The sequence below is a fragment of the Doryrhamphus excisus genome, chromosome 10 (genome assembly GCF_030265055.1).
Source record: "Doryrhamphus excisus isolate RoL2022-K1 chromosome 10, RoL_Dexc_1.0, whole genome shotgun sequence".
NCBI lineage: Eukaryota > Metazoa > Chordata > Actinopteri > Syngnathiformes > Syngnathidae > Doryrhamphus > Doryrhamphus excisus.
This window is the reverse complement of record NC_080475.1, coordinates 8465890-8481479: the sequence shown is the minus strand read 5'-3', so window position 1 is coordinate 8481479 and position 15590 is coordinate 8465890. Positions and strand designations below refer to the sequence as shown.

The window sequence follows — 15590 nt, the reverse complement described above, 5'->3', positions numbered from 1 at the left end:
TTCCGCCATAGTAACTATGAACCATATAAGGAAGTCCGCCTCTCTGTGACATCACAAAGGGAGAGTTTAACCACGCCTTTTGAAACAGAGCGTTTTGAACCATTCCAAACTTCTTTTAGGGATCACTTTTCCAAAATTATCTGAAACTTTAGCATGGTTTAACACCAGAATACAACATTTTAACTACATTTATAGGGCAGAAAAGTGGAAAAAGCATAATAGATCCCCTTTAAATATCTGACATGAGTCATAAGATTTTTTTTAATATTAAAATATTTTGCAGATCTTCATAGAGATGTAGTAAAACATGACAATTAGATGCAATTTTGCAGGAAGCAAATTCAAATGAAGCCATAGTCAAACATGCCAAACCTGTTTAGCGGCGTTGATAATCAAAGCGAAGTCATTAAGGACATTCTGTCCCAACGTCTGACACACATGCGATTTTTTTATAGCAAAACTCTGAAAATGCTTCAAATTAAAAATAAAAATCAGTAACATAATCAATAATTAATTTGCTGCTCTCTTATGTTAGACCTTATTAACATTCAGTTGTTGTGTCCAATCACCAAAGTGGTTCAAACCGGGACTGAGAACAGCAATGTGGATTGTTTTTGTCCCCATCTTGTTCTGTTTGAGTTAAAATATTCTGTCGACAGGCGTGCACACAAACTTTAAATGCAAGACCATGACTTCAGAAATTAAACATCCATGACAAAAATTTCACCACTTTTTCCTGAAGTTACCACACATGGAAAGAACCTGGTTTATACCGTTGAAGTGATGCTTTGGAACGGTATCTGGAGAACAATAAAAGCGCCGTAAAGAGTGAGCCATGGTCTGGTGTTATTTATCAATCCCAAATTGTACGACTGAAACTCAAAACTCAAACAATATGCTTAATAGTTCATATAATGGGAGGATTTAACTTGGATGGCCATTGTTTATTTTTTCAAATATGTGGTAGGAGACTTGGTAGGTGACACTGACACCTCAGATTGATACCAAAATTAGTAATATCGCCTAATCTGAATTATATTCCAGGTTTCCGATCACATGATTACAGATATGTGTCGAATTAATTACAATAAAATTGTGTGAAAGCATTAATCATATTTTTAAATTACATTAAAATTCTTAAAAATTGTATACACTGAGGACACATTACCAGTTGAGTACACTGGTAATTGAATGCCGCTGGTTAAAAGCCAAAGTAATTTATTTTTCAGCGGCAGTAGCTCTTCCCCTGCTTGTGTAAAGAATTTGGATTCTTCCTGTTCTTCTTGAATGCATTTTCCTCCCTTTGTTTTCCTGCCTTGTGACAATCTTCTGAGACAGACGTGGCTGTCTACATTTCAGAATAAGAATAAGGCAGCAAATCAGAACATTGAAATAAATTCATAATAACTACCTTTTTGGAAAATATATGTAAATTACATAAGAACTGCATACTTTTTTCTAAAATGTGGCAATGTTTGACAAGCTACCCTACATTTAAAAACAGCACTTTACAACAAAATAAATTATTTTCGTAATTTATTTTTTAGAAAATAAGTATATTACAGCAGGGTAATGGAATTATACTTTAGTAGTATATACTAAAATATTAAGATTTTGCATTTTAGCTTAGCATTTTAACCGTGTGACCATGGCATGTGATTGTTGGCATTTAGCTACCTCGAGAGCTCTCGGCATGACTGCACACTTTGTACATTACACGCCTTTTTATGAGACTATGGTATGGTAAAAAATGTTGCTTTTACATTAATTTGTTTTTCTTGTACAGAATTCTGCAGTTATTTAAAATTTCAAACAGAAAGTTTCAGGACTGTGCCGTTTTTTTTTTTTTTTTTTGTAATGTGTTTCCGTTTACTGCACTCACATTTAAGAGTATGAGTTTTTCTGTGGCGGTCAGACGTGCATGAAATAAATTCATATCATTAAGAAACACGTGAGACATAAAAACACACAATTAACCATAGTGATGAAATAACAAAAGCTCACAATTTGAAGTAGTAATTACGGTCATAAAGTTGCAATAAGATTTCTAAGAGAAGGCAAGGCACTTAAAAAAAAATATATACGTACGTATATTCTCTGTCAAAGAAAAAAATCAAACAAGCACCTTTAAATAAATTAAAGATCTACCAGGATCTATGCTGCTAAATTCTCTAAGCTACTCAAGGAACCAAACATGCACACACACACTCACACACATTGCAGTGGACAAAAGCTGCAGTGTGGACGGGCGAAATGAACAGGATGGATTTCTCTATGTCAACTGCTTCATAGCAAGGTTGAAACAGATTCAACAACATGGATGATAAATTTATGACATGTGTCAATTTATAGTAAGATAAGAATTTAATTTTCCAAAATGATATTTGTTAAATGACCACCCTCGGGTCATTGGCAAGTGGTGTCAAATATTTGCACAACTGACAAACAGTTTCATTGATTAAAGCAGTGGTTTTCAAACTGCTGAGGTGGGGGTGGGGATGGGGTGGGGGTCGGGGGGGGGGGGGGGGGGGCACCATAAGCATGTTTCATTTTTAACCCTTTAGGGCAGGGGTGGGCAAATATTTTGACTGGCGGGCCGCATTGAGTTAACAAAATTGTCCGCGGGGCCACAATATATATTTAACACATACACTATTTTATACTTATAATTTTCCTTGAATTATTTGTCTAATTTTTTCTGTAAAAGTGCTATTTCACAGTTTTGTTTTTTTACTAAATAATGTTAAAAGTTGAAATACTTAGAAATCAACTGGCGGGCCGGATTCAAACGCTTGGCGGGCCGCATGTGGCCCCCGGGCCGCAGTTTGCCCACCCCTGCTTTAGGGTATTAATATTACAATTTCAAAAGGTTGTAGCTTGAAAATGCTAAGATATGAAGGCGTACTGTGTATGAGAAAAATCATCAAGTCTCCACAACACCCAACAAAATCAATCAATCAATCAATCAAAATTTCTGATCCACTTTTCATCATCATTCTTTACAGCGGTATACTGAACACCACGCTGCTAGAAGTGGATTTCCTGCAGCACATTCTCCCTTTTTCTTTTTTTCCCCATTCCCGCTACCCGCCCCCTCACCGTAGCGGTGTTTTGACCACCTCTGGTCGCCGCAATGTACGTCGTCAAAGCGCTCGGATTTCCCTTCCCGCAATCCAGAACACGATGAAGCTCCGAAAATGTGCTGCTTTGTGGACTGTCATATTATGCAGAAGGTGCTAGAACCGACAACCCTGGTTTTTATTAATTTTTGGTGGCTTGGAAACTCGCCAGGGTCATTTTTCAACTATAAATGGGAATGTTTTTTTTTTTTTACATTGGAATATGTAACATTCATATCATTCAATTGACAGTTCCACATGTCCAAAAGGAGTATTATTAAATCCTACATTTGATCACTTCCTGTATTCCAGATGTGATTTTTTTGTGTAAACATACAAAACACAACCATAATAATTAATGATCATAAATAAAACATTCAAAATGGTTTTTAGCATTTAGCAAACATCAACTACTTGTATTGTTTCTTGAATTGGCTCATCCTTGTACATTGTTTAAGTTCTTTACTCCAATCCGCTCCATAGTTTGATTCCACATACTGAAATGCTGTGGTATTTTAACGTTGTTCCTGCACGTGTCTTTTGCATACAATTGATTTACATGCAACGTAATCATTGGAAAAACTGTAAACTTTCACTTGCGAATACGCCGGTTGATGAGAACTTCAATATTTGATAAGAAGAAAGTAACCGAAGCTAGACTGCTGCACATTTACTGCAGTGACCGGCAGAGATGACATCATTGGGATTTTATTACCTCCGCCAAGGATGTAGTAAAATCCGAGGTTAGGTTTTCATTACAATTTGTTTGTTGTTTGTAACCTTTGTTCTCCACCTCTGACTGATATCAAAACATAGTCGCGTCTTCACAAAACGTCAAGGTATGTGAGTGAGAGAGAAAAACTAAGTACTGAGTACTAATCTAAGTACTGTGTGAGCAAAGTTGTACGTTAATGTGATCCCGGGTCCTGGAACTCAAACTCAACATGCTCAAGGATCCTTGATCAATGTTTTGCAGACATCAACTAAATAGTCATGCAACATCGAAGAGTACCGCCATTTTGGTGGACAACCTCAGCTACACTTGCTATATCATATATAAATTTTGGTCACATTTTTAGCGAGCCTCAGCATTTCACAATTTGTATTAATAAATATTTGAAATAATATTTTTTGTAAGCCAATCCCTTTTGGAAAGTCTTAATAGGAGGTTGGTTGTTTACTAAAATTTGGCAAGGATCCTCCGAGGCGTCCGACTGCAAATGTCGTGAATGAAAATGACATCCCTGCGGTGCATCAGTTCTGCCGCTACTTTTAGACAGTCGAGTAGTAAAGCTCGTTTCAGAGAGTCGTTAATCCACATTTTGGTAGTTTTCCGTGTCTACGTCAGCACACACCCATATCTGCAGCGGTAATGTGCTCTGCGAATAATTACTCCACGCTCCGTTGTTGTAAAGGACTTCCAGAAGGAAAAGAAAAATGTCCTATTTTTTTTATTGACCACAAAACCAGTTGCTGGTTGGTTGTGTATCGCCTGGCTTTGGTGGGCGGAGCTCACAAAGAGGAAAAAAAGCTTCACAGTGAAGGTGAAGGGCTGCGACGTGGCTGCGTATAGCGTCAAACAACTTTTCCTTTATAAATATTCCGCGCACGCGTCCTCCGAGCGGAAAGAGCGCCGCACACAAACAGACCGTGTTTTCCTAGTTGCATTGGCGGTGGTGACTTTGTTATACCGCCGTAACCATTTCAGAGCGACATGGAAACCATTAAGTACTCTCTAATCAAACAACCGGAGAGCTATTGCAATCATTTATTTCCGGGCGGAGTAGTTTACAATACCTGTACACTATCATCACAAGTGCCCCCCCTGTTATACTACGCTACAATTACATGTGCCGGTTTAGCTAAAAACTGAAAGTCATGATCCTTTTGTGTCCTAGTCATGCAGATTCTGCGTCTCCATCTCGTTTCTCGTCACGTCAGGCTGAGCCGAGGTAGAGACATCTGGGTATTTATTGTGCTGGCGAACAATGGCTGCTGGCTGGAGCTTAGCATACTTTAGAACAACAAATACGGGTTTGCGCAAATGGACGGATTCGCCGGCTCTAATTTTAGCAGGATTCTAAATCCGGCCAAAACTGCCGGTGTAAAATAGATGCAAAATTTATTGCAATAAAATATTTAGAATGTACCACTTGGATTTGCTAGTTTAACAGACAGTCCTATGATTTATTGTGGATGTTAACCCGTATATTCCCATTTTTCATTTTCTCTTTCTTATCAACATTCTAAGAGCGACGCAGACACCGTAAATGTACCAGGCTTGGACCGTATGCTAGTTGAACGCTGAGGGGCAAAATCTCAGCTCCTTGGCCTTTGACTCTGTCAGCGCATTCCAAGTCCTGTAGCATTGGACCATAAGAGACGTATCCACGACCATCACCATAACTCCGTTTTGAGGCCATTCTTGGACTTTGGTGCATGATTGAGTGGTCCCAAGAAACAAAGACTTAAGAGCAAGCAATAAAGCAGTGAAGACCTTGTTTCCCCAGAGCTATTCAGCCACTCGGGGTGTAAAATGCTCAAAGGCAATGAGCACTTGAAAGTCTGGAGCTGTGGGTGGATTCTGCCCGGCAATTATGCTGTCTGCGTGCCTCCACAACGCCGCATACCAGATATGTTCGGGCCTCTTCTGCAGCAGTCCCAGTTATGGACAGACAGATGCTAATGGCACTTTTCAGAGCGGCGGAGACGCAGGGCCCTCTGGCCATCACTCCTAAACACACACGCCACACAGCCCGCACCACCCGCACGACACAGACGTGTTATTGATGACCACTGTCGGCTCTCCTCCTCGCTTGAGCTGGGGTGGCCGCCACGGGCAACAAAGCAGTAAAAACAACTTGTCAAGGTAAACGCAACTTGCTCCTCAGCAGTTGCCGTCAGTTGTCTTGTTACTGAAGACAGATATTCCATAAAGGTGTGTGCGTCCGCCGCCTCCACTTCTCGTTACCTACACTCAGCGGGGGCGTCCGACACTTTGTGTTTACTTTTGGGGGGCTCTGACCACTCCGAAGCGGGCTGACCAGCACCTGTCAGGAGGATTGATGTGTCCAGCTGCTATAGGCAAGAGATGGGTTAAGAGACGTGGGAGCAGGGGCGGCGCATATTAAATCTGACGGACAAGACGAGAAGGGTTGGGGCCCAAGTTGAAGACCCGAGGGTGATCAAGAGATGAGGTAAGATGGAAGGGCGGATGATTGCGAGAGAGGGTGACAAAAGCGGTCCTACCTTGGATATCTTCAAGGTGACTCGGTATTACATAAACATTTCCAGGGTTTACTACTACAGAAAGGGATTGAGAGCTGAGGCAAAGCCAGAATTTCAAGGTGCAGATGCCCGAATAGTAAATCACCGCAAAGACCTCGGGGCGCTCAAATACTTTTTGACTGAATCTGTCTCCCAGCCGAGACTCTGCAGAATGACTAAAACATTAACAGGGGTCTTTAGGGTAGCGCCGTTCGGCCACCCATCCCCCCACTGGCACCTACACATGAGGCCGAACCAAAATGGCCTCCTTTCAGATGTTGTCCAAATGCGGCACAAATGTTTGAAACCGAGCAAATACCTAACTAGACCACAGGCTTGTGCACCAACTATTTGGTCCCGTGTCGTAAGGTTGCCCCCGGCATTTGAGACGAGAGGTTTGTGTGTCGAGTTACAGGTGTTCTTTTTAACGCAGTCTCTCACAAAAAAAAAAGAAGAAGAAAAAAAAAGGACATTGAGTTTGAAAAATACAATTTGTGATACGGCACAATACACTTGTATAATCAACATTGAAGAAACTTTAAATTAAAAAATATACTCGAAGAGAGGAGTCAACATTCCATTGAATCAGTTTAAATGCCTGTAAAATAATATAATTAAAATTAGCCTTACAAAACAACCTACCGCTTTTAATTATTCATATATAAATACAATAATTTCTATTTAAAAATATGTAAAACAATTTAAATTTGTTGCATGCCTTAAGAATTTTTAATAGGAGTAAAAAAGTGTAGAGGTATATGACGCTATTCATGCCTGCCTTCATGCGTGTGCTCTACCGCCCCCTGGCATATGGAAGTATTATTGCACTAATAAGTCAACACAAATGACCACTCCCTAGCAAGCGAATGCTAACCTTCACAAAACATTAATCATATTATTAACCCCACATTGATGTCATTAAAATGTGTATAAAGTACAAATATAGCTGTGGGAATGAAAGAAAACGTAAAAAAGTATTGGAAGTATTAGTAGTATTAGTATTAGTAGTAAAAGTATTGGACACATAAATCACCTTTATAAACCATTGTTCATAGATTTGTATAATTTATCTGTGAAAATGTCCTTATATCTTTTTCTTCTGCTATATCTTCATATATTTGCAATATATCAGCTGAAGAAAATGTCATTTATTTTATAGTAACCCGTACTTAAAAATAAACAATATTAAATAAACAATACTGTGATTAATAACCAATGAGAGCTGTCACTCAACCACCACATTCTTCTGATTGTACTCCTGACTGACACTTGTTACCTCATTACGCTGCCAGACAGGGGCAAAATATTACACGTACACTACTTTATGATGCAGTACACCAATGCAAATCATAGCCGCAATAAAACCTATATAAGCACATCTCCGACGGCATCAAGTGAGAATGATTATTTTTGTAAATGCAAACTTTTATGGTTCACGGATTGCATCTCATTAAATTGTGCAAGTAGTTATGTATGCTAAAGTACAGTATTTAAAACAGTTTGGGCTGATAGGAAGTAAGAATACAATAAATAACACAAACAAGGATTTATATATTTTGAAAAGTATTTAAAAAAAAAAAAAAGTTGAAGTACAGCTGTGCAGTATATCCGCGTGTCGGGATATTTCACATAAAGCTTGCATGTTCACAGCTCCACTCGCTATAACATTGTAAGGTTAGATGTGCTATTAAAGTACCCTCTGTCACTAGCACATGCTGGGTGACTTCACTGCAGAACACATCCAAAAATTGACACAGTGGAAATGGATACTGCATTACAGTACCGCTGTCTAACTAAAGGTGGCAGCAGAACCCTGACAAGACTTCACAAGTCCAAAAGCATCCCACGCCAAGTATTGCAATACTAGAGGTCCCAGTAGCTTGGTTAAAGCTATTTATGGCTTCATAAAGTATTGACACTTAATAATCAATCAATATTTCAAGTGGGAAATACAGAAGATGCTGTTTTTCGTATAAAAACTAACTTTTTTGCTCCTGATAATAATGGATGTGGACACTTTTCATTTGCCAAATTATGTCATAAATCTTGGCACTGATGTGAAACCACAATCAGGGTTGGGATCAGATTAAATGGCGGAAGTAACTCATTAGATAATGATTTTATTAATTTAATAACACATGAAAAAAATTTGTATTCATGCCATTTTCATATCATTCATTAATTTTCTACCGCTTATCCTCACAATAGTCATGCTGGAGCCTATCCCAGCTGTCCACCCTGGACTGGTGACCAGCCAATCACAGGGCACATATAAACAAACAACCATTCACACTCGCATTCATACCTATTGACAATTTGGAGTGGTCAATTAACATAGCAACCAGGGGGAGTGAGTGGATAAGCTAAAATCAGGATAAAATCGGAATGCAAATGAGATGCAAGATGCATGGCTAGGAGGAAACCGAGGATGAAGAGGAACAAGCAACAGAGATGGAGGGAGAGGAAAAAGTGATTTATGCCGGTTGCGTAATTTTCTCTCATTTTCTACCCCCACCTCCACCGCCCAAGCTGTACCCTTCCCCAATAGCGCCCCTTTTCCACCCTCCCACCAGGGTGTGCTCTTCCGCTGTGACACCAAGAAGAGTCCCCCCCCCTCCCGGCCACTCTGGCAAGTGATTAAGATTCTGCCATGATGTGACTGCAGCACTTCGCAAATGGAAGACTGGATATAATTTCCCTAAAATGCTGTTTTTTATCACCTATTTCCCCTTCATCAGCTTGCACCACACGATTGATAGCTGATGGCACCTCTGACAACTTAACGATTTTATGGTTAGATTTATGGGCTATCTGCTCCTCTCCTTTTATAGCTGAAACTCTGTAAAAATGCTTATTTCTGGGATAAGGAGAGGGTGGGTGTATGTCTATATGTGTATGGAATGGTATCATACCCAGCAGAATGAGCGGACCAGAGAGATGTGCCCCCGACACTGCATTGCAGCCAAGAAGAGGCTTTCTATGACTTCATAGATATTTGAAAGCCGAAATTACGTCTGCGTAGCACCCTAGATTCAATAACACCGGCGAGCTAGTGGAGCGCCACAGTGTCATCAACTCTCACGCTGGATCGCAAAGCATTAAGTATCCTGACATCATCATTTGTGGAGTGTTTTTTTTTTTACTTTTGTGAAAATTTGTGTCAGTTCTAATGAGTAATTGTGCACGCAAGTATGGGGGGGGCGTTATGCATGGACTTACAGGTACTTGGCTGCAGAAGCGAAGGCACCCCAGGAACGCCAAACAACCAGGACAGATTTACAGCCAAGTGCAGGCTCCCCAGTTAGCCTTCTTCCTCTTCTCCGGTGATGAGCCCGGCAGATCACAGACGAACAGACCCTGGGGACTAAAGTGTGACAGGAAAGTGGGGGAGCGGGGGAGGGAAGGGAAGGAGGGAGCAAAAGAGGGAGAGAAAACCAGTCTGATGAGATCAGTGAATCAAAGACAGCCAGGAGGACACACCCTGGAATGGGGTAATACCACACGTTTTAATGGGGAGCGTCCATAATTCATAACAGTTGCCAAGGATACAAGGAGCACCTTCGGAGGGAGGGATACAGAAATCATCTCTGCTACATGTTGCCCCGTTCAGGTCGTGCCGGGTGGGTGAAGAGAGGGGGGTTAATATTAAAACATCTGTGTGAACACCGATCCTTGATGAAATCTAACCAGCACACTTTAATATTTAATAGTCGTGTTGTGTAGTATTGGCTTATGATGAATTTACTACAATTCTGAGGTTTCATCCATGCCAGGAGTGAGCAAACGTTATGGATCACATTTCATTTTCATAAAGCTGAAAAATGAGCGAAATGCCGACATGATGCGTTCAATGAATGTCGTCGAACCTATTAAGGAATCAATTGCATAAACACGTACAATAAAGTGGAATTCCTGACAGGCCAGATGAAACCCCGATGGGATGCGAGTGGCTTCTGGGACAACCACCACCACTACTAGGCTGCAAAAGATAAAATGCGGTTGCTCAGACATGCAAGGACAAGAACTGTTTATGGACAAAACCGCCAAAAAAAGAGCAACTAAAACAACAACAAGACTCATTGGCTCAACCTCTAATTTTCACCAAAATGTCTTATTTTAGTTTGCATGCAGACGTACTTTAAACACATCACCTGCTCCGTTACAATATCAACATTTAATATTTCCTACACTGCAAACACAGCATTGTACTACTACATTACCATATAATACGCATTATTAATATGCAATTACAGCATTGTCATAATACCGTTCAGTTGCAAGCATGTAAATTTGTGTCTCCAAAACAAAACAGAGGCAAACTACTTAGCTTTTTTTTCCACATGGTTCTCACTGGAATGCTTAATTACTGTGATTATTCTCTGTAATAGTTGTTGCAGTCCCTATCTTGGGTTTTATTGAGGTATGGTGAATTATAGTTTGACTGCGGTTTTGAGAAGCAGATACAACTTTTCTTTTAAGAGAGAACAGATTTGGGGTGTTTTGGGTATTTCTACTTTATATGCGTGTTTACTGACTCCTGAGCTACACATTTTCCAAGTCAGGCCAGATAATGCACAAGAGACCCAATAAGAATACAATGAGGTTATTACATATTTAAAACGCTTCTGGAATGTACCAAATTACTTTAGGACACAGAGTTTAATGATCACGTTTCTTAGCGCAGATCCAGCACATTGGTATCCTACTGTCTGGGTATAGTATGTTTATCTAGAGCTAAAGATAGAACTGCTGAAAAATATCTAGAATTGACCTTTTCCGCATTTGGATATTAATGAGGTTTTAAGTAGAGCTAAAATATACAAAAGCAAAAAGAGGCAAGGTGACAAATAGTCATTTATCGAAAACAACAATTCAAATGAATAGGCTGTTTAAGAACATCGCTGAAAAAATTACCAAAAACTCTCCAGAACCAGAACAAAAAAAATTCCCAGTAGGACTCAGTAATGAGCAGCTCCACTATTCTTGTTAAAGGGGACCTATCCACGTTTCTGACCTATAAATTGAGTTAAAATGTTGCCAAAGTTTCAGATAACGAGGTTTTCGCATTTGGAAGTGAGCCCTGAAAGAAGTTTGGGATGGCTCAAAACGCTCGGTTTGAAAAGGCGTGGTAAAACTGCTCCTTTGTGATGTCACAGAGGAGTTGACTTCCTTATATGGGCGTGGCTGTAAGTCGGATAAGCTCTCCTTCAGTTTACATATGTTGCTAGCAATGCTTCGAAAGGGAAAGCCGTTTGACGACTCCGCACCACCTGAAGCTCAACTGTTCCACTGAATGAGAAAGCACCCCAGATGATGATGGACCCCCCCCCCCTCGAAACAACTCAGGTGGGATCTCCTTGTCATGTCGTAACGTTGGAAGCCATCTGGACCGTCAAGGTTAAATTTTTCTCATCAGAGAATGAAACATTTTTCCACGTTTCAATGTTCCATGTTTGATGCTCCCTGGCAAAGTCTAAACGGGCAGGATTGTGACGTCGACGGAAACAAGATCTTTGAATTCCTTTTTCCCACAGATGCCGTCTGATGGTTATTGTGCTGCAGTCAGCACCAGGAAGGCCCTTTATTTTTTTAGGTCTACCAGAAAAAAGCCGAATGCAAACAACTTTTTTGTTCCGTAATGCTCATGATCTTTAAAAAAAAATGGAGTCCAACCTCAACACCAACAACACGCCGCAAGAGGCGTTGCTTATGCAGCTTGACAATGCGACCACGTTCAAGAAGAGAAAGCTTCCTAGCTTCTCAGCCACTAGGAGGGCATGGCCGTGTAGATGCCTGACAGGAAATGAGACTTTTCAGCAGATTTTTCTTTGCTCTTAAACGTCAAGTGAAAAACAGTTAAGTTCCAAACGTTCCTGGTCTCACTCCCCGCTCTCGCTTTTGCATATTGTAGCTCTAATTAAAACCTATTACGGTCCAAATGTGCAAAATGTTAATATTCTTGCAATTTTAATCCAGTATTGAGATTTTGATCGGGTCTGTTCATGGAATGACTTTAATCGGTTGTGTCTTCTAAAGGCCATAAACTGGTTTAACTTTGAAAAACGATATGTAGTAGCAGTCCCGAATATGTATAAACGGCGCAGTAAATCACTGTAAACATCTGATTCGGACACACGTGTAGAACAGTAAGCGTGTGTCCATGTCGACGTTGGTACATATCATCTTTCTGGCAGGCTACTTTTTAGGATGTTTCCGATTAGTGTGAATATTAATGCCACCGGAAAGTTGGGATGCAAGTATAAAAATGTAAAAAAAGGAATTTGGAAGAGCTTTTTAAAAGGGGGCCATTTCATCGGAATCATTATTTTTTTGCAGTTCTCTGAAGGCTCGTAACCGGCAGTCTATGAAGAGAGACATGCCGCAGTGGGGTTTAATTTAAAGCCAGAAAGGTCACCGCACTAAGAAAGGTCCTCTGCTCAGCCAAAAATATAAAACAGGGAGAAAAGACAAGCAGTTCGGATGGCAGCGAGAGGGGCCTGAGAAAAAGGGCGGTAAGAAGAGAGACGAGTGCATGCCGATGAGAGAGGGGGGCTCAGGCGGGAGGGAACATGTTCAAATAATTTGGACAGATAGTGTTGGACGGCCGGGAATGCATGACGAAGAAGAGGAAAAGTGAGCCTGGATAATGAAGCAAATTGCAAATGAATTGGAACAGGCGTTGTATCAAACAGATGCATGATGTTTTTGTTTACTCTAATGGTGTTTTTGCAAGTCATTTGTTATAATGGCCTACAATTTTAGAGAAAATACTGCATCCATCCAGTCTGTTCGACAATCTGTGTTGGCACAAACACAAGCTCCCCGAGCCTTTTGCCGACTTGGTTGCTGCACGCTCGGTACCGGACCAGCGCCGTAATGGTCAGATGGGAGATTCGCTACGCCATATGCAACTCAGCACAATATCGCTATGACCCAATCAGTCTGTTTACAAGCATTGATGAGATTTGATCTGGCTGTCATGTGTCATGTGTCGGAGCTGGCCTTGTTAACGATTGTAAACTGTTGGACTGCCCCCCCCGCTGCCAACCGCAACATCCAACTAACATCCATGTCTTCAATCACTTGTTTATCTATCTATCAGTTCCCTTTAGATGTCCACTGGGTTTTTGACTGCACAACATTACATAAAAACTCAGAGGAGGCTCACTGGCAGCGACATGACAGCCTCTGATGTAAAGCCTCATGCTTTGCACAGATAAGGCGGGTTCAATTTTAATGTTGCTAGCACGCCGAGACGCACCAGGCTCACTTGTAAAACAGAATGCCCCAATCGCTTGTAAACGCGGCAGCCCAGGAGGAGGAAAGGGGGATGGGGGTTGGGCCGGCTGAGGTGGGGCCGCATTAAAAAGGAGAAGAGGAATTCCATTTCCCCAACTCCCGCATTGCGTTCGCCGGATCAATTTGGTCTCTGGAATCCCAATCCATTCCGCATCTCCTTTAAAAACTAATACCCAATTCCAATCACAGGCGCAGCAAAGCATATCGTAAAAGGTCATTGTGTGACCTCTGGGTTCCATCTGGAATACCGCAAAGCCCGGATTCAAACCCGCACCAACAATGGCACAAACACAGGCACGTTGGAGTTGTCTCTATTGAGGAAATGGTAACAGACCGTGGCAGGGAATTTTTGGGATAAGTATATGTGTGGTGGCCACAGGCAGAATGCCGGCATATATGCGGTGCGTCCCCCGTGCACCCAGGCGGGGGAACTGATCAGATGGACGATCAAACACTAATCATTCCCTCACGGCCCATACCGAGTAAAGCTGTCATTAATTTTGCGGAATTACATCAAATCTGAGACATTCTTTATGTGGCCCACGGCCTGTAGACAGTTATACGACAGGGACTGCTGCGCTAAGCAGATGGGGCAGCTTGGCCGTGCATACTAAATACCTCCGTCCCCCATTTCTCCACTTCCTCCCTCCCTCGCTCCCTAGGCTGGTAGCTACTTGGAGCCTCACCGCCGCTTCCCCTCGTCTTTGTTTTGCACTGCCTCTCCTTGAATGTGTGATCACGCCGATCTGACTTATTAAGTCATGAATGGCCAATATTGAACCAAAAATGCTCAGCATTGCAGAAATGGGTGGGTGGGTGGGAGTGGACCAACGTGGGCTTTCTCCGAGACAGTAATCAAGACAAAACAGTCGGATATGATGCCGACTGATATCAATGTTAATGTTTTCCTCTTTGATGTTGACAAGTCTAACGGTTATGCACAACAGAAGGTCAGAATCCCATTTGAGGGTTTCCTTGGCAACTGATTACAGCTGGAGGCAATGTGCAGTTTATGACTAGTGACACATACCTGCGATTCCCTTTGAATGAGACATGTGGTAAGCTATATTCACAATGACCACCTCAGGTAATGAAACTCCAGTAGCACTCAAGGGCAATGCCGTTTTCTTATATTGAGTAAAATTCCGGGCCAGGTTGGAAATAAATACAATAAAAATAAAATTAACAGACAAGTGGAATTAAATCGGTGCTGAGTAGTGTTGCCACTGATAAACAGCACATTTTGTGCCAAAAGTGTTTTTTTTTTCTGTCCTATCTAATGCTTAAAAGTGTGTGCGTATGTGTGTGTGTGTGTGTGTGTGTGTGTTTACGACAGTCAAAGGAGGCATAACAGCAAGCTGCCAGAACAAGAGCAAGCCGTTCCGTGGACAATCAGTCTACAAATTACAATGAAGCATCAACAAGCCAATGACCAGTCACACTTTCTCATCATTTAAAAGTCAAGGCAATTCTCCTGAACAGAAAAGAGCATTAAAACTACAACATTGTTAAAAAATAATAATAATAAAAATCAAGCAAACACAAAAGCGGCTCATCATGGCAGTTGAAACTATTTAATTATCTCACTGCACAAAGTGGAACCACGAGTCTGCACGCTATTAATTCACTTAAAGACAATTTATGTCCATCGGCATAAAATGACTTGAAGCGTCCTTACAGCGTCTTGAGCAGACTAAATTAGCCAAACTGGACTGACTAATTGAGGAGGAGTAAAAGCAGGCCTAATATGTGACTTGATTAACTGCTAGTTGAGCAGAGATTAATAAGCAGGCTCGAAACTGCATGAGAACACCAATAAATATAATTATAAATTACCAACATTATTTTATATGAAGTTACTGATGCTGTGACATTAATTCTCCTCAAATGCTCTTGGTTTAAGAA

General features: G+C 41.1%; 1 long non-coding RNA gene across 4 annotated transcripts in view; it reads right to left on the bottom strand.

The window, feature by feature from the left end:
- Window positions 1-15590, bottom strand: part of LOC131136796 (uncharacterized) — a 40152-nt gene that overhangs the window by 10367 nt on the left and 14195 nt on the right. For all 4 annotated transcript variants that reach the window (XR_009131811.1, XR_009131809.1, XR_009131810.1 and 1 more), the window contains one exon: window positions 9606-9750. This is a non-coding gene — a long non-coding RNA (uncharacterized LOC131136796). The remainder of the gene's footprint in view (window positions 1-9605; window positions 9751-15590) is intronic.